This window comes from Pongo abelii, chromosome 10 (genome assembly GCF_028885655.2).
Source record: "Pongo abelii isolate AG06213 chromosome 10, NHGRI_mPonAbe1-v2.0_pri, whole genome shotgun sequence".
Lineage (NCBI taxonomy): Eukaryota > Metazoa > Chordata > Mammalia > Primates > Hominidae > Pongo > Pongo abelii.
In genome coordinates, this window is record NC_071995.2 from 56,975,912 (window position 1) to 57,000,399 (window position 24,488).

General features: G+C 34.3%; 1 pseudogene; it reads left to right on the forward strand.

Moving 5' to 3' along the window:
- The first annotated feature begins 23,419 nt into the window (after positions 1–23,419).
- LOC100451128 (small ribosomal subunit protein eS6-like) lies at positions 23,420–24,145 on the forward strand (annotated as a pseudogene).
- Positions 24,146–24,488: the final 343 nt, after the last annotated feature.

Consider the following 24,488-nt stretch of genomic DNA (forward strand, 5'->3'; position numbering starts at 1 on the left):
AAGAAAGGCGTGAAAGAATATTTTTAAGTAACTTAAGTGCATCCCAGAACAAAGTTTTAAAATATTTGTAGTGAAACAAAAATATCTAGTACCTGATATGATAAAATTTATAATGTTGGCATCAATCAAATATTACCAGGTATGCAAAGAAACAGAAATAATGTTATATTACTGATTATATTTCTCTTCATAATACATATTACCATATTTCTCTTCTTAATACTGAAGAGAAAAATCAATTAGTCAAAAGCAACCCAGAATTATCAGGCAATGACATTAAGACAGTTATTATCATTGTATTCCATATATTTAAAAGGTTTGGTAGAGACCAGAAAGATACAGAATCATCCAAATTGGACTCCAAGAGAGTAAAACTACAATTTCTAAGATCAAAAATACACTGTATAGAATTACCAATTAGACAATACAGAAGAAAGATTAGTGAACTTGAGGACATAGCAATAGAAACTATCCAAAATGAAATACAGGGATAAACTGTATGAAATAAATAAAGCATCATTGAACAATGGGACAATTTCAAGAGACTGATATATGAGTAATTGAAGTTACTGAAATGGGAGAAACAATACAAATACTTGAAGACATAATGGCTGAAAAGTTTCCAAATTGGTTGAAAACTGTAACTACACACATCTACAAAACACAATGAATCCTAAGCACAGAAGTATGAAGAAAACTAAACTTGGACATATTATAATGAAATTGCTCAACATCAGTGATAAAGAGAAAATTCTAAAAGCAGCTGTAGGGAAAAAAGATATTACATAGAAAGGAAAATTTTAAGAATGACAGCAGATTTCTCTGAAAACAGTGCAAGTCAGTGGATCAATTGAAAGAACTGCAAGGAAAAATACACAAATCCACAGTGATATATCAAGATTTCAATATACTGTCTCAATGTTTGATGCATAAGTCAGAAAGAATATGGAAGCCTTGAAAAATACTATCAACCAATTTGACCTGGTTGACATGTATGGAATACCTACTACTGAACAACAGATAAACATTTTTCCCAAGTGCACACCAAATATTTACCCAAATAGACCATATTCTAGACCCCCAAATAAATCTCAATAGATATATTGAGACTGCAAAACTCATGCCTGTAATCCTAGCACTTTGGGAGGCTGAGGTAGGTGGATCACCCGAGGTTAGGAGTGCGAGACCAGCCTGGCCAACATGGTGAAACCAGATCTGTACAAAAAACACACAAATTAGCTGGGTGTGGTGGCGCATGCCTGTAATCCCAGCTACTCTGGAGGGTGAGGCAGGAAAATCACTTGAACTCGGGAGGCGGAGTTTGCAGTGAGCTGAGATGGAGATCGTGCCACTGCACTACAGCCTGGGTGACAGAGTGAGACTTTGTTTAAAAAAAAAAAAAAAAATTATATGTGAAATTCCCAGATATTTAGAAATCAAATAACGGACTTCTGAATAATTCAGAGGTCAAGGAAGAAATAAAAAGTGAAATTAGAAATTATTTCAATTGAATGAAAATGAAAATAGAACATACAACAATTAAATGCTACCACCTTAAGAAACTAGAAAAAGAAAAGAACTAATTAAACCCAAAGTAAGGAGAAGAAATAACATAATAAAAGTCATAGTGGGAATCAATCATTGAAATAGGAAACTTAAAAACAATAGAGAAAAAATAAGTGAAAGCAAATGCTGGTTCTTTGAGAAGACAAAGAAAATTGATAAACCTTTGGTCCAAGTGATTAAGAAAAAGGGAAGAAGAGACAAATTACCTATATCAAGAATAAGAGTGATAACATGACTCCAGATTTTACAAATATTAAAAAGATAACTTTATAGGAATAAAGTCAACATCTTAGATAAAATGGACAAATTCTATGTAAACCATACATTGTTAAAGCTCTCTCAAAGAGAATTAGATAACTTGAATAGTCATAGTAAAGAAATTGAAGTTGTAATTAAAAATCTCTCCACAAAGAAAACTCAGGTCAGACATCTTAACTAGTGAATTCTACCAAACATTTAAGAATGACATAAAACAATTTTAAACAAGCTTTTCCAGAAAATTTAAGAGGAGGGAATACTTCCCAACTTATTCTATGAGACTATTATTATCCTGATTTCAAAATCAAACACATCACAACGAAAGAAAACTATACATCATTATTTCTTGTGAGCACCGACACAAATTTTTTTAAAAAGTTAAACAAATCAAATCTAACAATTTATAAAAAGAATAATACATTGTCACTAAGTAGAGTTTTCCAAGGAATGCCGTGTTGGTTTAACATATCAAAATCGATCATTGTGATTTATTTTGACCTCCTGGTCTCAAGGGTTTCTCCTGTATCAGCCTCCTGAGTTGCTCGGACTGCAGATGCATGTCACCACACCTTGCTAATTAAAAAAAAATTTTTTTGTAGAGATGGAGTCTTTCTATGTCGCCTAGGCTAATGTATTAATTAATTAAAAACTATACAAGTTTTTAATAAAACAAGATACTCAATAGATACAGAAAAACTTTTGACAAAATTCAACATTGATTCCTGATAAAAACTGTTATCCAAGTAGGAATAGAAGGCAGTTCCTCAATCTGCTAAAAATCATCTGCAAGAAACCGTCAGCTGTTGTCATAGTTGTGAAAATCTGAATGATTTCCTCCCTAAAACCAGAAACAGTACAAACGTTTCCACTCTCACTATTCCTATTCAGTACTGTTCTATAGGTTCTAGCCAATGTAATGAAAGAAGAAAAAGAAATAAAGATAGCTGGACTGTAAAGGAGGAGGTAAAACTGTCTTTAGTCACAATTGACATAATTGTCTATGTACAGATTTTGATGGGATCTACCAAAATAATTACTAGAGCTAATATATAAGTTTAGCAAGTTTGTAGGATATAAGATCAATACACAAGAATAATTGTATTTCAGTATACTGTAAACTAATGAGTATTAAAATTAAGAAAACATTGCCATTTACAGTGGCATCAAAATATTAAAATACTTAAACATAAATCTAACAATAATGTACAAAATTTGTACATTGAAAACGACATACTTATGATGAAATAAAGGAAAAAGAGACCTAAATAAATGGTGAATTATACTATATTAAGGGGCTAGAAAACTCACTATTGTTAAGATGTCAATTCTCTTCTAATTGATTTATAAATATAGTGTAATCCCAATCAAAATTTCAGTGTAGGCAATCTTTTTAGAATTTGACAAACTGATTATAAAAGTGATTTGAAAGTGGAAAAGACCTAGAATTGCTCAACACTATTAAAAAGAACACAATTGGTGAACTTAATTTCTTCCTGATTTCAAGACTTAATATAAAGCTACAGTAATCGAGACAGTGTGGTAAAAGTGTCAAGACAGACATAGATCAATGGAAAAGAATAGAGAGTCCAGAAATAAATCTGCATATATACGAAGAATGAATTTTCAATAAAAATGCAAAAGCAATCCAGTGAAAAGGGATAATATTTTAAACACTGGTGCTGGAGCAATTGGATATACATCTACAAAAAAGTAAAAAATAAAAAACAAGAACAAAACAACTTTAATCCATACCAGGCACCAAAAAAAAAAAAAAAAAAAAAAAAGGATTGTAATTTTAAATGGAAAACCTACAACTATAAATCTGCTAAAAGAAAGCATAGGAGCATGATTTATAGTCCTTTGGGTATATACCCAGTAATGGGATGGCTGGGTCAAATGGAATTTCTAGTTCTAGATCCCTGAGGAATCGCCACACTGACTTCCACAAGGGTTGAACTAGTTTACAGTCCCACCAACGGTGTAAAAGTGTTCCTATTTCTCCACATCCTCTCCAGCACCTGTTGTTTCCTGACTTTTTAATGATTGCCATTCTAACTGGTGTGAAATGGTATCTCATTGTGGTTTTGATTTGCATTTCTCTGATGGCCAGTGATGGTGAGCATTTTTTCATGTGTTTTTTGGCTGCATAAATGTCTTCTTTTGAGAAGTGTCTGTTCATGTCCTTCGCCCACTTTTTGATGGGGTTGTTTGTTTTTTTCTTGTAAATTTGTTGGAGTTCATTGTAGATTCTGGATATTAGCCCTTTGTCAGATGAGTAGGTTGCGAAAATTTTCTCCCATTTTGTAGGTTGCCTGTTCACTCTGATGGTAGTTTCCTTTGCTGTGCAGAAGCTCTTTAGTTTAATTAGATCCCATTTGTCAATATGCACACGTATGTTTATTGCGGCATTATTCACAATAGCAAAGACTTGGAACCAACCCAAATGTCCAACAATGATAGACTGGATTTAGAAAATGTGGCACATATACACCATGGAATACTATGCAGCCATAAAAAATGATGAGTTCACGTCCTTTGTAGGGACATGGATGAAATTGGAAATCATCATTCTCAGTAAACTATCGCAAGAACAAAAAACCAAACACCGCATATTCTCACTCATAGGTGGGAATTGAACAATGAGAACACATGGACACAGGAAGGGGAACATCACACTTCGGGGACTGTTGTGGAGTGTGGGGAGGGGGGAGGGATAGCATTGGGAGATATACCTAATGCTAGATGACGAGTTGGTGGGTGCAGCACACCAGCATGGCACATGTGTACATATGTAACTTACCTGCACGTTGCGCACATGTACCATAGAGCCTAAAGTATAATAAAAAGAAAAAAGAATGTATATGCCTTTCTTCCTGTTCCCATTAGAAAAAAATAAGCCAAACACATTTAAAACTAAAAAAAAAAAAAAAAAAAGAAAGCATAGGAGAAAATTTTTGTAGCTTTTAATTGAGCAAACATTTATTAGGTAAAGCACTTAAAGCAAAATCTACACAAGAAAATGTTAAGAAATTGAACTTCATAAAAATTGAAAACTTCTGGTCTTTGACACGGTCAGAAAATGAATTAAAAGGCAAGCTACAGCCCGGCAGAACATGTTTACAAGCATATTTTTCATAAAGGACTTGTATTCAGAATATATTTTAAAACTCTCAAAATTTAATAACAAGAAAAAAAATTTCAATAAAAAGAGGAAATCATTTAAACAAACACTTCATCAAAGAAGCTAATACAGATGGCAAATAAACAGATTCAAGGACTCTGGATATTATTAGTCCTTAGTGAAATATAAATAAAAATCACGATAAGATTACAGTATGAGCCTATTAGAATGGCTAAAGTTAAAAAGATGGAACTTACTAAGTATCGACCATGATGTAGTAAGAATTCACTTTGGAAAACAATTTGGCAGTTTCATAGAAAGTTAAAGTATGTAGCTACCATGCAATGCAGCCCTTCCACTCCTAGGAGTTTACCCCACAGAAAAGAAAGCATGTGTCCAAATGTCTACAAGAGGGTTTTTTTTTTTCCAGCTTTATCTGTAATGAGAACAAACTGGAAACAACCTGAATGTTCATCAATAGGTAAATGGATAAACAAATTGTAGTATATTTATATAATACTACTCAGCAATATAACAGTATGAACTATTGATGAATACAAGAACATTTATGAACATGGGTGATTTTGAGTTAATTGTGCTAAGGCAATAAAACTGGGCAAGGTAAAGTAGATACTATATATACTGGAGTACTGTACCATATGATTTCATTTAGATAAAGTTTTAGAATTAAAGTTAGCAAGTTAAATGTTGTTTTGATATAATATTAAATTTTTCAAATTTATTCTATAATGGATATGGAGAATCTCAATAACTCCTTTGTAAAGAAATGCATAATGCTTATCTCAATTCTTAATATTATAAGAATGAATTATTTGGGATTTTAGATCATTTTTAAACTGGCTTGCGAGAGTATTAAGTCTTTTGAGAATCTTTGACCAAAAATTAAGGAATGTGAAGTTCAAAATAGATTTTTCTTTTTAGTTTTCTCACAAAGACAGTTTATTCCTCTGACTTAAATTGGATGTTTGGCATAAAAGTATCGAGTAAGCTTCATGCAAGAAATTTTATAGAATATGATGACTTCAGAGAGCTACAGACATCAATGTTTATGATTTTTTCTTTCTGATTTTTTTTTTTTTCTGAAGGAAACACAATGAGGCAAATGTGATCTGCATAGCCCCACCCTTTGTGAACATCCTTGAGTTGGAAATGTGCTGTGAGAGGCACGTGTCAATCTTCAGAAGCTAAAGTGACTTGTCTAGATAGGGAGCATGTTCTGACAATGGAAAGCTCCCCTGGGGATGTTTGCAAAGTGAGAGTTCATTTTAACTCAGCCTCTGTATAATTTCTAAAATATTTTAAACCAGATTTTATGACATTTTGATTTTCAAATGAAGAATAGATTCAAACGTTTATGAGGAGTGAACTCATTCCTGAATTTCCCAATATATCCCAATATGTGATTTCTTAGAGATCATGGAAGTGCCTCATACTTGAAACCTCCAAGAGATCATATTGGAATGCATTCTATACTAGCAACTGTGTTTTCTGGTTAGACCGTTGCACACATAGATTCTTCTTGAAGAAGTTTGAGATCAATAAGGCAGATTCACTAAGATCCATATCCTTTTACTCATCTTGTGAAATTTTCAAATTTTATTTATTTATTTTACATTTTTTAGAGACAATCTCACTATATTGTCTAAGCTAGTCTAGAACTCCTGACCTCAAGCAATCCTCCTGCCTCAGCCTCCTGAGTAACTGAGATTACAAGTGCAAGCCACCACGACTAGCTTAATTTTTCAAATTTTTGAATTTTTCAATAAACTTTCCATTGACCCATACCTTCTCTTTGTGTATGTATGTATTTGTTTTAGACCTAAAATTGTACAAAAAGCATCTGGGTAAGGAGTAAGCATGAAGAAAGATGTGTAAGAATTGGCAGTAAAGATGAGCACAATGCAAAGATGTTCTTTTTTTCAAGGTTTATTTATTTATTTTTATTTATATTTATTTATTTATTTTTTGAGACGGAGTCTCTCTCTGACACCCAGCTGGAGGGCAGTGGTGCTGTCTCGGCTCACTGCAACCTCTGTCTCCCAGATTCAAGCGATTCTCCTGCCTCAGCCTCGTGAGTAGCTGAGATTACAGGCGCACGCCACCACTCCTGGCTAATTTTTGTATTTTTAGTAGAGACGGGATTTCACCATGTTGGTCAGGCTGGTCTCGAACTCCTGACCTCAAGTGATCCACTCAGCCTCAGCCTCCCAAAGTGCTGGGATTACAGGCGTGAGCCACCGCACCTGGCTAAAAATGTTCTTTAAAAATACGTATACCTGTGTCTGTCCTCCTCACCTTCTGGAATAAAATTAAGGAGAAAAAATATCTATAATGTTGGGCTGCATTTAGGAAAAATGTATACAGCTAATAGAGATAGATGGTTTTTCCAAATACCAAATATACATGTTCTATCATTGGTATCTGACTTGTGGAGGCAGTAGCCAATTCAAAAGGGTGATCATTACAGTATTTAAATTCCAAACATAGTTACAAATAAAAGGACAAATTTGGTAAGAGATAAGCTGGTGTTGGCCAGAAAGAAAAGACTCTCAATATGGTTTTGTGGATCGTGTTTTTAACAACACAAAGATTTCCTTAGTTCATATTTAAGAAACAAATAATCAGCAGTTCTTTCTGATGAGTTAGCAAAATGTCACATCTAAATTGATGCCGATAACTCCATACTTAATTGGATAGATTTGGTTAAATAATCTTCATAACAACAAGTTAGTCTTGAGCCAGCCATGGTAGTGAAAGTCACTCTCACTCACTAATTATTGTTGTTGCTATCAATGAGACTCTTTTTTCTAAAACTATTAAAGGGAAAGAAAGAAGATGGTTGATAGTCACAGAAAGAGTGTTTTCCTCCACTTCAGTTTTACAAGTTTCAGTTTTGTAGAATTAGAGCAGCATGTGTAATTGCGCTTTTTGCCATTCATCTGAGTAAACTTCCACAATTGTACAAATAGAGATCATAGAACACATCTTTAAAGCTAATTAAATCAACATGATGGGCTCCTACAGCTGCTTAGATTGTGTCTATGGCTTTCCAGTATGTAAAACAAATATGTGGCCATGGAATAATAAACTTCTTGCTTTTCTACCGCAGTAACTTCCCTCCTCTACAAATCTTTACTTACTGACCATCAAGCACATTTTCCTCTATTTTTGTTCTATATTATGGTCCACATTTTACACATTTTAAATAACAAGTTTTAGTAGGGCAACTTTTTTTTTCCCGAATACTCTTTTATTTTCTTTGATACAATAACAGCTTAATTATTACATAGTAAGTGGAATAAGTCTTTTCTGCTAAAACTATGAGCTGAAGAAAGAATATGATTCCTATAGCATTGTTAATATTTAAATTGTTTTCATATCACCTATCAATAGCCAAAGCACCAAAGTTTATTTTATGTTTATTATTTTATTATCTCCACTATGAACCTATGAGGCATTATTACCCTCAGTTATCGAAAGATGAAGCTGAAGAAACAAAGGTGGAGTGATTCAGGGAAGGGAGAACTGAGATTAATGTCCAGTTCTTTTGATTTCCACCTTAGCTTTCTTTGCATCCAAGTAGAATATTGGCTTTGGAAAATAATTGGGTCCTTTTAATTGAGGGAATGGACTACATTCTACTGGCTTTAAATAATTCCTTTTCATATTTATTGGCTAGATATCTGTGAGCAAATTGTGGTCATGTCCTTTTTTTCTTTTTTGCTGACAAGGAAGTTTTCTTCCTTACTACTAAAGAAGGAAGTTTGGCTCATTTTGACTTATTTCTTTCAGAAATAAAAATATCTCTCAGTTAGGCACGTGTAACACTTGATTTCTTCACTCTTCTCCCAGAAAGTAGGGCAGTGAGGACACTTCATGTAACTAAAGGCAGGACAATTTTCATGTGCTAGGTAAAAGATAAGTTGTTAACCACTTTTGGTAAACTCTTTTTGTCCTTTTTGGGATATTGTTCTGTAACCATGCATACATAACACGTTACATATACACGTGCGCTCACAGACACTTGCCAGATAGAGCTGGGGTGGAGCACAAGCCTCAAGTTTCGTGGAAGTGTTTTCTGTTTTGGAGCAGAGAAGTCTTGTTCATCTAAGCCATCTGGCTCCTATTAGTGCAGGTTCTGCTGTCGGCATTTACTTAAATAGGGAGAGGCCCTGTCTATGTCACCCTTGAGAGGATCACTATTTCATGGCTAGACTGGTTTAGGTTTTTATTTATCTACCAGGACAAAATGGTAACACAAATAAATGCCTTATGAGATATTTTCAGAGTTTAGTCATAGTCTCTTAAATATAACTTCATTGTTCATTTCCACCATAGTCTTTATAAACTAAAGCAATCTTAGTAGACCTTCAAATAATATTTATTTGAAAAACATCTTCCCCAATTATATCTAGGAATATCTTCAGCCAAATCCCGATGCACATTTCCTACATAATTTATCTATACAAAAAATATGTATAGATATATATAGCAACATAGGACAAGTCATGACAATCGACATGACCACTGGAGAATGTAACTCTTTAAAATATTGTTCCGATTTTCCGTTTGTTTTGTTAGAACTAGTACATTTTGCAATTCCGATACCATCATTATGAGAAATAATGTGTGTGGTAATTAAGAACTTGGACTCAGGAAACAGACAGTCTGGGTTTGAATCTTAGCTGTACCACTTCCCTGCTGTGTGATCTTGAACGTGTCACTGTACCTATCTGTGCCTTTATCTGTAAAATTGATATCCTAATAATAGCTACTTCATATGTACTTGTGAAGATTAAGCAAATTAATATACATTTACTGCTTAAATAGTGCCTGGTACATGAGTACTCACTAATTGCAGACTGCTATTTTATTACAAGAGAATATAAAAAATGATCTTAATGTGCTCTTTGTATTTAATACTATTTCACCAAAGGTAATTTTAACTTAATAATTGTTAGAGTTACAAAGTATTTTCCATCTATGTATTAAAAAAAAAAAGACATGCAATTTCTTCTTAAGGCAACTCCAGTAATTGGATATTTTGAGACCAAGAAGGAAATAAGGTTACTTTATAACTAGACCCATTGGGGTTAGATGTAAATTCATTTCAAATTCTTTCAGAAAATTCTACTTTCTCTCTTTTAGTTATCCTTTTCGTACTTCTAAAACAATATTCCCTTAGGGGGTAGGGAGAAGAACTTTAATCGCTATCTTCTCTGCTCCCTTACCCCAATTTTATTTGGCCAGCAAAAGTCTCCCAGGAATCTCAGTCAATACCAGTCTCTCTCCCTTTCTCTCTGTTTTTCATGCTTCTCATCTCTCTCTCTCTCTGTTTCTTTCTCTCTATCTGTTTCTCTCTGCCCCCAGCCTAATTTTCACTTCCCACTAGAAAACCTTTCACTGATCTTCCAGAAAGTGATTTTTCCCTCCTTTGTGTCATTACCAGATTTTGCTCATTATGACTTATTATATTGCAATTACTATTTAATATGTTTGTTTACCATGGCTGATTGTGACTTTCTTGAGAATACCAATCATATTGACCTTTGTATTGTCAACATCTAGCACAGTGTCCACTACATATTTTTTTAAATTCAGTACATATTTTTTGTATAGATAAATTATGTAGGAAATGTGCATCGGGATTTGGCTAAAGATATTCCTAGATATAATTGAAGAAGATGTTTTTCAAATAAATATTATTTGAAGAATACCAAGGAACCCAGTCCTCAAATTTGTCTTTTCATTGGCTTGCTGCAGTCACCTATAATCCCCTATTAGGGATCATTTAAAGGTCTTGGTACATGTTTATCTATTTAAGACATTATCTTGTCCAGGATTAGTAAAAAATAACAAGCCAATAAGCCTATTAGCAAGGAATAGCTTATGTGAGACTGAAGAGATTGATAAACAAAAATGGTAAATTGTGATGTTAATAGGGTCTGGTGTATGGATTATTAGAGAGGGCATTGATCAGTAAGGGAGTGACTTAGAACCCTAAAAGCTTTGTAACTAGGAGCTGGCGTTGAAGGGCATCCAAAGGTTGATAGGTATCCTGAAGGCCGACTTGGCTTATGTTGCCATTAAGCTGAGATTTGGCTTAACTGAGTCACAGCAGTCAGAAAAGGGAGCTCCAGGTGAACATTTTGCTTGAGTCATGCAGCTCTCGTCTCTCCTACAAAGGTGGAAAACCTATGTCCATGTGCTAGAGCTCACTGGGCCCACTGCAGTTATACAGGACAGGCACAGCTTACTCTTAGAAAAATAAATTAGATTCCATAGTGGGTTGAAAGTTTAAAAAAATGATCATAGTTTAATACAAGACAGATACTCTGCCTTGTTATTTCTTGATTCTCTACTCATTAGAGTTGCTCAGAAAGTTTATCCACACACAATTCATCACGTGTTTATATTTCAAAAAGATATTGAGATGGGAATTATTGGTTTTATAAGCCCTGTCTGTCTGACTATTAAATCATTTGCAGACTGTTAAACAACTTTCACTTTGGAGGGGTTAGAAGGTCCTAGAACCTCACTGCCCCCATTTCCTTCACTGGGAAAAGCTGTTGATATATGAAAAATAGATGTTTAAATAAGCTACCTGCTTTTGTATAAATAACTCCAGGCATTTTAAGCCACATGTGCAGTTGGGTAGAGGACCTCACATATAACTTTTGGAGCCAGTTTTGTACAGTGTTTAGTTTTCTTTGGCTAAAATTTAACCACATTTGGAAATTCTATGAACTTTTAAATGAGTGCTCTATCATTCTATTATTCTATGGCCAGTTTTTTATAGCAATAACTGCAGCATCTTCTTATTTACCCCCTCCCTATCCATTTCCATAGGTACAAATAACAGTGCCTAGCCTGTCTTTACCTTTCCATGTTCTGATACATCACAGCAAGAATTGTCTTCGAGTGCAATTTTATAATATGCTGTTTCTTTTACTTTTATACACATGCAATGGCTCTTCCCTCATATTAAGTCCCTACTTTAATTTTGTGGCTCAGGACGTTCTACTGTTTCTCAAAACTATAGACTGCCCTCTGGGCTACATTCTAGCTTATATTGTTTATTCTACCCAAAAGGCACCTACTTCCTACTCCCCTTACCTCACTATTCCTACAGTTAGCTTATTTTTAAGCCATTGTGTTCTATTCTCCATGTCTAGAAATTCTTCCCTCCTCATCTTAGCCATTTTTTCTTTTTTTCATATAAGCCTTTCCACTGAGGCACTGATCAAAATAACCTGTGGCTTTTCAGTATTTAAATGTGTTTATGAAGAACTACAATGTAATCAGTTATGTCAACCAATTGATCAACTGTTTAATGATCACTATGTTCTTACAATGTGTTAAGCATTATAAAGATTAAAACATAATTATTATAAAATATAGTTTTTTCATATAATATTATAAAAATACATAAATTATTATAAAATATAGTTTTTTGTCCTCAACTATGATATAATTATGACTTGAGTGCAGTATTAACATAATAAAATTCTAAATACTGTGATATGGGTACAGTTAAATATGGTAGAACTCAGTGGGTTAAGAACACTGCTCTAAACCCTAAGGACATCCAGCATTCAGTCTCTTAAGCACCTTTTTTACATTAGATTATTGGTGTCCCTCCTTCAGGACTAACCCTACCAGGTTCTAGCTTTCTGAGCTGTCCAATATGTTAGCCATTTGTCACATGTGGCATGTGGCTAAGGAACATAAAACATGTGACTAGTGTGACTGAGGAACAGAAATTTAATTTCATTTGATTCTCCTTAATTAAAAATCAATTTAAAAATGAAAATTCAATTCAATTATTAAAAAACTTTTACATACGTTTGGAGCAACTTAGGTTCGTAAATCTACTTTTCCATCTGTAAATTTTATAAATCTAAATAAAAGCCCGTATTACCAGTGAAAATTCATCACCAGAATTGAGATGTGCTATATGTGTCAACTGGATTGTGAAGACTTAGTAAAAAGAAAATAATGTAACATATCTCATTTTTAAAATATTGATTGCATGTTGAAATGATAGTATTTTGGATACATTGGGTTAAATAAAATACATTCCTAAATTTTATTTCACTTTTTTTATTTTTAAAAATGTGACTACTAGAAAATTTGAAATTACACATATGGATTACATTACATCTCAATTAGACAGCACTGTTCTAGATAAACCAGATCTGTCCCAGATTTGTACATGTCCCTGAACCCCAAGGCCAGCTATTTCCATGGTGTCTCTTGGTCACCCAGAGTTCTAGTGCATTTTGGCCTTCTGCTGATTCTACCATATTAATCTTCAAGTAGGTTGTATTTAAAAACATAGTCCTGTATTAGCATGTGCCACTGTAGTGAAATATAGTGAAATACAGACTTCTGCTCAGATGGCCCTTTTGCTGTTTGTCTATTGATCTAAATGTTTTTATTCCTTCTTGTTCACTCTTTTCTTTCGCTACAATGGCTTTGGTCTCTTTACTAGACTTTCTTCTTCCTCAATCTTGTGTGAGAAAATGAGTTGCTTTTTGGCTTTAGCTTCTTGTCACAATCCTTCTATTTCTGGGACAAACTTGTTCTTGGCTTTGGGCCCTTCCTTTCTGCACCCCTCCCACTGTTGCAGGTCAACTAGAGGATAATGTGAACCTTCAGGGAAACTGCTCAGGTTCCATGTGCATAAATCTAAGCAACATAGGCAGCGTTGCACTCACGATATTTCCAGAGCATAAGGCTCTGGGGCCCTGTGCTTTTAAATTTTTATTTCCTTAAGTCTACTGGACATGGTCTTTAAAATTCATGTTTGCCTCACCATCCTGTTATTTATCATTAATCAGATTTAGATCCAAACTGGCAATTTCCTTAGGCGATTCCTCTTTTCTTTGGAGATGAAGTCCAACATCCTTGTCATATCATTTAACATTCTACACCATTTGACCCCAACTGAGTTGTCCACTTTGACCTCCAGAACCTAACTGTAGCACGTCATGGTCTCTTTGTTTCTTGGCTCTCCTACCATTAATTTTTTATACCACGTTTATAGTATAGCTCTTTCTAATTTTCAGTTAGAGAGAACTAAGTTAACTGAGTTATGAAACTGCAACAATAACAGTACAATAACAATAGTTGACATTCATATAGTGCTTAGTGTGTGCTAGGCACTGTTCTAAACACTTTATATACATCTACTCATTTCATCTTCCTTCAGTAACCTGTAAATGTTGTTATTATCTCATTTCACTGTGCAAAAGGTTGAAGTACAGCAGATCCTTGAATAACATAGTTTCTTTCAACATTATTTCATTTTAACACTGATGAGGAAAAAAAAAAAACTCCACTCTGGCAGGGGCCACTGTGTGTGTAGAGTTTGCACATTCTCTCTCTGTCTGCTTGAGTTACCTCCAGGCACTCTGGATTCCTTCCACATCCCAGAGGCATGCACATTAGGTGAACTGCATCTGCATGGCCCCGGTGTGAGTGAGTGTGGGTGTGTAAGTGTGCCCTGTGATGGAATGGTGTCCTGACCAGAGTGGTCCCAGACTTGCTCCCCTAGGTGCCAGGAGAGGCTCCAGCCATCCAAGGCCTGAACTGGAATAAGTGGGTAAACAATCATCATACTTGTTTTTGTTAATCTTTCTTAAATGTATGTATTACTCACATTTATTTCAATGTTTAATACTAGAAGTGTTTGAGGTCTTTATTTAGAAGTTTAGTGATGTTTTTGTGACCAGAAATATAGGAACTTATCTCTTTCTTATGTCAATAACCTGTGATAAAATGTTTTGCTTAAAGTCAGTTTCTGAGAACCTATGGATGACGACATTAAGGGAGGATTTACCGTACAGAGAAATTAAATAACATGTAGAAGACCACATAGCTAATAAAGGGTAGAGCTAGTATTTCAACACAGGCAATCTAGCTTTAGAGTCTATGCTTATGTATTTGAGCTAAATCATTTTGGAAACTTTGTCTCAGGCACTTTACATAGATTTTCTCATTTAATCTTCACAACAACCTGTGGGGAAAGCTGTTAGAAGGTAAAGTAACAAAAAGAATTTTGGAAGTAAAAGAGATTCCACTGGACTAGACATATGGCAGTTACTCCCAAAACATTAGTGTTGATAGTGCCCTACATCAGAAGTCAGAAAACTACCAGCCTGCAGACCAATTCTGGTCCACTATCTGTTTATGTAGATGAAGTCTTATTGGATCACAGTCATGCTTATTCATATATGTGAAAACTATGGCTACTTTTGCATTACAATGGTGGGATTGAGTAGTTGAGGCTGAGACTCTATGGCCCAAAGCCTAAAATATTTTCTGACTCTTTATAGAAAAGTTTGCCAACCCTTGCTCTACACCATACCTGAAGAGTAAATGAATACTGCTATTAATGTTAAGATTATACAATAAAAGAAGTGCTTGTTTACTGCTTCCTGCCCAAACACTCTTTTATTCTTTTTTTTTTTTTTTTTTTTTTTTTTTGAGATGGAGTCTTGCTCTGTTGCCCAGGTTGGAGTGCAGTGGTGTCAACTCAGCTCACTGCAACCTCCGTCTCCTGGGTTCAAGTGATTCTCCTGCCTCAGACTCCCAAGTAGCTGGGATTAGAGGTGCACACCACCACACCCAGCTAATTTTTGTATTTTAGTAGAGACAGGGTTTCACCATGTTGGCCAGGCTGTTCTCAAACTCCTGACCTCAAGTGATCCACCCGACTCGGCCTCCCAAAGTTCTGGGATTACAGACGTGAGCCATGCCGCCTGGCCCCAAACCACTATTTCTTTAAAGAGCTTCTTTATATTATCTGAGGGGACATTAGGTGCTTCACTAAGAACTAATGGTTTTATCACTTCCTGTGGCTTACATCAGCACAACAGCCCTTCGTCTCCCATATCATATTGATTCTTTCTATGGCAGGTGTCATGCTGTTTGATTAAATTGATATGTTCTCGAAAAGCTGATGTAAATTAAAGTTTGGAACATTGAAACACATTTTCTGTTCATTTATATTATAATTTATGTGATGTTTTATCTACTTGAAAGGACACATAACTCTTTATAAAATGTTATGTGGCTGCTCTTTCATGATGCCTTCTTTCCACTCCCCCCAAGTACTAGCACTGATGTTTCTGTCCACTTGTCGTTGTTCTATAGAAAGAGTTGAATCCCATTGTGAAAGCTACTATTTAAAAACAAAAAAACAGGTATAATGATTCATAAAATGATAATCTTTTTCTGATGGAAAGAATTGACCTACTGAATTTTAGTATTAACATTTTCTTAAACTGAGACACCCCTATTGTGAGCAACGATGAATGTTTATGAACTACCTCTTCTATTTAAAACATTGTATTAAGTAGTATTGATGATTTTTCATCATTATTAAACTATACCAACCAATGACAATGCTAAAATAATAAACCATCTTTGTTATATTTATTAAAAATAACAATAAATTACAGGAGGACTAACCATGTACTGGCATTCTGCTAAGTGCTTAACATATATATGACTTAGATATCCCTTTAACTCTATGAATTCAGTTCTATTTTTGTCCTCATTTTGCAATGCATACTTTGCAGTGTCTACTTTATAATGTATATTTGACATTAATAGAGGAAAAAGAATACAATTGTTTGAAATTAAGTATATAAAAGAAGGTTAATTGATGGGTTTCTTTAATTTTCTAAGTGATGTATAATGCTGTATATCTAAGAGTATTATGATTTTTTAAAAAACTTTAGTGATACACCTAAAAAACAAAGAGTTCCATGAATAAAGGATTACATTTGGGATACTAGAAGCTATCTTTTTAAGACCAGAAAAATGGAAAAATGTGAGATGAAATCTATATATTTGTGGATCATTCATTCACTTTTTATTTATCATTTATTTATTGAATATTCACTATAGTCCATTTTCTCATGAATCTTATATTTATAAACAGGGGTGTATTCAACAAGCAAGTAAACATATTAAATTGATGATTATGAAAAGGGCTTCAAACAACATGAACAGAGTGGTGATGTAAATAACAATAGAGAAGATCATACAGGTTAGACATAGGAGACTCCTCTGAGAGGAAAAGACTTAAGCTTGTAGCTTGAGAATGAAAAAGAGCGTGCCATGGAGAAGGTATGGGAGCAGGTGGCACATGTAGGTAGAAGGAATGGCATATTCTAAGAGTATCAGTTAGTCTTGGAGCTAACAAGGAAAGAGCTTGACTTTAAACTCATTGATCCATGGGCTTTTTCCCCTGCCAGGGGACACTTCTGTGGCCCATCCATCTTTGGGCTTCTACAAGGAAAATTACAAAAGTTTATTAAATGTTTCCATCATCAGAATAATTAGCAATTATTATAACTCCATTTAAAAATAACTAAAATATTTATGTTAACTAATGTAGAAAATGTCTTTTTAAAAATCTCAAACTTTTGTAATAATATAAATGCATTGTATATCCGTCAGCAGACTCCTGGAGGGCCAAATGTAAGGTCACCATGGAGCAGCTCTAATCTTTGTTCCTTAACTCAATTCCCAGCTCAGCATTCTGTCAACTCTGTTTGTTTAGGCAATTTACATAACCTCTCTGGGTTTTAGTTTACTCTTTAGCAAAACAAGGATAAAGATGTGTATTTAAATATTACTGTGAAAATTGTTTAAAATATTTTGAACATAACTGACACACTGTGCTTGGCAAGAAGTAGGCATTCAAATATTAATTGTGATAGATCTTTTATTTATGTTAATAATAACAATGATTCATATTTATTGAGAACTTACTATGTACCAGGTGATTTTCAAGAATTTTCAATGTTCTTAACTCATTTTATCCTCACAAAAATTCTATGAAATGATTCCACATGTTTTACATGTTTTCTTATCTCACATCTAAGGAACTTAAAGCTGGAGATTATGCAACTTGCCCAAGATCACAGAACCAGTAAATGGCAGAGCCAAGAATTCATTCCAGGTGGTCTGGCTTTGGAGCTTGTGCCCTTAATGACTACCTTTTAAGTATGTTTTCTCATATAAAAAGAAATTGTTGAAAACTGAATCTTGTCAGTTTCTCAGGTAAGCAGCACAAAGCAATGTAGTACTTTGGGGTGAAATCTGAAGCTAAGAGAATGTGCTTACTTCACACAACCAATGCAGGCAATGCATTCTGTTCATAAGTGACCTCTGCAGTAGATTAAGACAAGTTTTCAAAAGAAAAAAAAAGACAAATTGGCCATCAAGATATACAGCTTGTTATTATAAAGAGTCCTGAATGTGTATCACATAAGGAATTTCCAGAGCAATTTATTGTCAAACAGATAGCAGCATGTAAATTTCCAAGAATCAACCTGGCATCACTGGAAAAATCATACCCTTGAGGCCTGGGTATTGTGGACAGTTCCACAGCAGCTGAATCATAAAGACTTTTATAGATCAATAACCCTCAACCTTGCTGCATTACAAAGCATCTTCATCAACAAAGAGAGTTTCAGGGAGCCACAAAAGCACAGTGGAATTATTGGAACAGGTGGGTTTTGTGTGTATGTATGTATTTTATTTTTCACAAGGTTATTGCTGGATAGATACATCATGACTTAATGTTGATATTCCAGAATAATGTAGAAAATGATACAATGTCTAAATACGTGTTACTGACTTTTTCATCCTTTTCTGGGGCAATAGAATGCTTTTCATACACATCCTTAAATCTAAATAAAGGATAAGTTATTGGAATGCATTTAGTTTCAAACAACAATGTGTCCTAAGTTTCTATTCTGAAACTTTTTGTGTCCTTGAGCCTTTGTTGCTTCATCTGTAAACTTTAAAACAATAATAACAGCTTTGTAAAGTTCTTAACCCGCAAAGACATATCTCATTGAGCTACTTATCTGAGAAAAATATGACTGAGATGATTTATTTCATGGTAATTTGTTCCAAGTAAAGTTTAGATTGCTAGTTATCTTTCTTTACCATATTGCCTAACATAAGAGAAACAAGTAAATTCATACATCTGTCTAATGAAAAAGCAAAAAGAAATTGTATTTTTTGAATGACGATGGTCTATTATTGCTGATCGTATGAGACAGTGTTTGAAATGTTATACAAAATGTTTAAGAGACATGTGAACTGAGGGTGATTTTTTAGGTTGCTTCCATGTCATTGTTGGATATTGATTAAGGAGTTTTCAAAGAAGAAATTTTGAGTGCCTATCATATGGCAGATGTTTTATAATTCGTGTAAGAATTTATATGTTTCACAATAGTTACAATGGCATTTTTATCCCTGTGCTTCAGGTATGGTTTTGAGACTCAGTCTCTTAGCTAACTAGTTGAAGTTAACAAAGGCATTAAGTAGCAGATTAGGAATTAGAACCTATATTTGTGTGAATTCCAAAGCTCTCCTTCCACTCCCTTACTGCCTCTCTGTTTTAATTGCTTTGGAGTAATCTCAGCATAATCTATTTGCTTTAATACTAATCATGTATTCTTATGATTACATAATGTGGCATCTACAAAAGTTGACTATGATATGGTTGATTTGGCCCAGTGTGTATACACCCAGATGCTTACATTTAAGATGAGGCCTGTAACCACAGATGGTTCAACTGATTTGACTGGTTAATATAGCAAAAACAAGCAAAAGAAAAGAAATCGCTTTAACATTGCTTTTAACTGAATTTACCAGTTAACTTAATTAAAACATTAGACCTGGAAAATATATGTATGGCCAAACTAAATATTTACACTTACATAATAATATAGAAATACTGAATTATATCTACCCTATTTAGTAAAATATAACTGATGAATTTAATAGTAAATATAATCAACTATGACATGAAGAAATTGTTTTATAATGGCAATGAAGATTGTATAAAATCGATTAGATATGAACATTGAAATGTTTTTGGGTAAAATGACATGATGTCTGGAATTTGCTATAAAATATTCCAGCAAAGAATAAAACAATAAAAGGAACAAGATTGGTGAAAAATTGGTAAAGCTGAGTGACGAGTAGGTACATAGAGTTCATCTTTTTCACATATGTGAAACTTCCACCATAAAGAGCTTGGAAAAACAATCAACTAATTATATATACACTAGGTTGAGGCAAAGAAACAAGATAACTTTGATTGCTTTGATTGAATATGGGTTTAGATTTTTAGCAGTTTCATGTGTTGTTAAAAGGCATCCAGAATGCATATTCTCAGGACACACTGATACTTTTCAATGTTTTAATAAGATATAATTTAATGATATAAAGGTATGAATTTCAGGAAAACATGATATTGTATATCCCTGACCAAGAGACCTGGCTTTGAGATCACATTTACATTCAAATTTTTATTCCCTTGAACATAGCACTATAATATGACTTCAGTACAAATATTGTGTGTTTCCATTTAATTTTAATTAAAACTAAGACATTCTCTGGAATAATATTTATATCCTAAAGAATGATGGCATATTGCTTCATTGTATGTCATTAGCCCTTCATAGTTTTTTTCTTTTGTTCATCATTTAAAATGTCATTAAAACAATTACAGCCTACACTCTGCTGAATCATATAATTGGAGATGTCTTATTAAGATGAGATTTACTGTATAACTTTATTTCTAATATATGAGAAACCAACATTTTTTAGTTTTATGCTTTTAAAATGTGCAAATGAATGAGTTCTCTCTCCTTTATTGCTAAAAGAATAGTTTTAATTACTTACTTTTTTTTCACTCATTTTTTGAGGGCATTTTTTTAATCACCAAATTAAGTCACCAGATTTTCTATTAAGCCTCTTTCTTTGGCCTTAGGCAAATTGTGAGGTAAATTTGATTGTGGTTCCCTACAAGCCTTCCTTCTGCAGTTTATCTCTTTCTTGTGGCATTTCTTTCCTCCCAGGAGCATCAGAGTATCATTAGAGTTGAAGCTTGCTTTCCTTCGCTGCTGGCTTCTTCTCCAGTCTCTGAATCTCTGTCTTCACTCAATCTTTCCAAAAAATAAGGAATCAATTGCAAGTAGCCAGTGCATCTATTTGGCATCTTGCTAATGAATATTAGCAGTTTAAAGGTTAGCATGCCTTGGTAGATCTTTAAGGGAGTGCAGGAGTTCCAAGCCACACTTTCTTCATCTGTCAGTTTTAACCCAGATAAGCAACTTAGTTTTCATATTAAATCAAACAGATATATTAAGCAGCAGGAGGCACAATTTGCATTCATGTTAAAGCAATATTAGAAGACTTCAAAGAAATTTCAGATGGAAGGTGGATTGCTTTGGGAGATGCCCTCCGACTCCAGGGTGTATGTATTCAGTCTTCAGTTTCGTCTTCACCAGTGATGCCTCTGTGGAAAAGTTTGAGAAGGGCCAGAATGTGACCTCTCTCATGTACATTTATGTTCTCTCTTGGTTTTAATAACGTGGCCTTTATGGCATTCTAAAAAACAGTGGAAATATATACTTTTGAAAAGGATGAGGATCTGACTGCTTTCAAATTGCTCGTTTATAGTTACTTTCGCTTATAGAGATTCTGGGGCATTGATCACATATGTATTTTGCTATTAATCTGACTTATTCAGAACACTTATAGAGATCAGATATCTAGAGCACATGAACAAATCATTACTCTAAAGAGACATGGTCATTGCCTTTTAGCAATATACACCCTATCAAAGAAAATTATAGAACAAAACCAAAAATCTCTGTGTGCAATACTGTATAGGATCAACAGCTAGTTGATATAGCTGACATCAACAATTCTCCAATATTTTATGGAAATTAGAGGAAAGGCATGCGTCAGAACAGGGATTTAAATAACACATTCCTCCTTTATCATGTCCTATGTGAAATATATTAAAAAGTGCACCATGTTCTAAAGTTTACTTTTCTTTCTTTTTTAAAAAACAGCATCTAAAAGATGAAAAAAGTATCAAAAATAAAACAATATTTTCTTGATTGAAATTCCATTGTACTTTAAATGATTTTCTCATTAATACTGAGAGCTTTATTAATCCAAAAATTGGACTTGGAAATTAATACAAAAATAAATGGAAATGTAAAATAAAGTATGTTAAATGAACATTTCACTGGAATAGATGCCTGCCGGTGATTAAAAACAAGAATCTCTGAGTCTGGATTTTCATTTAGTCTTTTGTATTATAGTTAATATGAAAATTTAAAAAAAATAGAGGAAAGCAGAAGGCTCTTTGCTGGAAAATTGAGTTCCTTGGGGAAAAGAAAACAACAGGAGAGAGACCAATTTAGTCGGGGCAAGTTATAATACACCAATCATGATGATTGATCCCGTGCAAGCAGAAAGCACATGGAAACAATTTAAATGTTGTCCATGAAACTACCGCTTTCAGACCTCATGGGATTTTATTTATCAGGATCACTGATTTCAGAGGCACCGTAGAGCCAGGAAAGAATAAGAGGTTTGGAACGTTGTTCCTTGGGATTCAAGGTGGAAAATGTACAAAAAGAAGGGAAGCAGTTGGTATCACTTCTTGTCTCTTTGTCTACTGCTTCTGTAATAGAATTTTCCTCTGAATCTTATATTCAATGCTGAATTTGAATAGTCCATGTAGTTGCATTTTGAGAATTTGGAAAAGGCATTTTAGTTAGCGCGCCATCCTGTCCCTGTATTCTTTTTCTTTAGCTAACTCCAGTTCTGTCTGGCAGGTAGGAATTCATTTAGGTGGGCTGCTTTTTAAACACTAAACAAAAAACAATCATTACTACTATTGTGCAGGTTTTACATAGGAATACTCTGTTTTGAAAAATGACTCTTTCTTGGAGTCACTTGAAGGTAAGACAACCTATGTTTATACATGCACATTTTTCTCCCTTACACATATGGAAGAAAAGTAAAACCATTGAAAAGTTATGACACTTTCAAGCAAATTCTTTTTATGATTAATTTCTTGCTTTTATTTAAGATAATTTCCCCCTAATGTTTATATTTTGATTTTGAGGGAAAAAGTAACATTTTTGATGATGCCATTTAGTAAAGGGATTATCTGATTCTCTAAGGTTCTTGGGGCCCATTGGGCTCAGGCGGGGATTTTTCGGTAGTATGCTAGACTGATTCTGATTGTGAAGATTGTCAGAAACCTGTGATTGAAAGGAAGAAAAGCATTTCTCTCAGCTGCTAGTAGAATAGGATGTTTATTTTTAGTTGACTTACTTTTTTTTTTTTACAAAAATGGCAAAATTGGTGATTTGACTAAATTGACTCATTCAGAACACTTACAGAGATCAGATATCCAGAGCACATGAACAAATCCTTTTCTTTAGTTTTGCATTGGTATCTGAATTCTGGCTTTCCTCTTTACTGGATTAACATCACTAAACTTTAGCTTTGCCATCTAAAATGAAGAATAATAATACTACTTGCCTCACAGAGTTTTTGTGTTATTTAAATGAGATAATTTGGGAGGCCACCATCAGCAGCTTCAAGATGAAGCTGAACATCTTCTTCCCAGCCACTGGCTGCCAGAAACTCATTTAAGTGATTGATGAATGCAAAATTCTTACTTTTTATGAGAAGCGTATGGCCACAGAAGTTGCTGCTTACACTCTGGGTGAAGAATGGAAGGGCTATGTGGTTTGAATAAGTAATGGGAATGACAAACAAAATTTCCCTATGAAGCAGTGTGTCTTGACCCATGGCTGTGTCCACCTGCTACTGAGTAAGGGGCATTCCTGTTACAGACCAAGGAGAACTAGAGAAAGAAAGCGAAATCTGTTATTTGTTACATTGTAGATGCCAATCTGAGCGTTCTCAACTTGAGAGAAGGATATTCCTGGACTGACTGATACTACGGTGCCTTGTTGCCTGGGGCCCAAAAGAGCTAGCAGAATCCACAAACTTTTCAATCTCTCTAAAGATGATGTCTGTGAGCATGTTGTAAGAAAGCCCTTCAACAAAGAAGGTAAGAAACCTAGGACCAAAGCACAGAAGATTCAGCGTCTTATTACTCCATGTGTCCTGCAACACAAACGGTGGCGTATTGCTCTGAAGAAGCAGCATACTAAAAAAATCAGGAAGAGGCTGCAGAATATGCTAAACTTTCAGCCAAGAGAATGAAAGAGGCTGAAGAGAAGCACCAGGAACAGATTGCCAAGAGACGCAGACTGTCCGCTCAGCGAGCTTCTACTTCTGTCTGAATCCAGTCAAAAATAAGATTTTTTGAGTAACAAATAAGATCAGACTAAAAAAAAATAAATAACATAAATGAGATAATTTATGACCTTAATGCCTAGGGCACAAACATTAGCTATTATCATTCAGATTCATAACAATATATCTAGATTTCTATTCACCTTGTAGGAACAGAGTGAAAATGCCTAATTGCTTATGGGGAGAAAGAGAGGAAGGCATTTCTTCTTTCATTATAGAGATTGAGAAGCTTGGACACAGAGCATTCACGGACACGGTTATCTACTACGTGGCTTCTTTTTCTGTTTTGTTTCTACCATCCACATTTCTCCACCCCTAACCTTGCCAAGCTCTTCTCTTTTCCTGT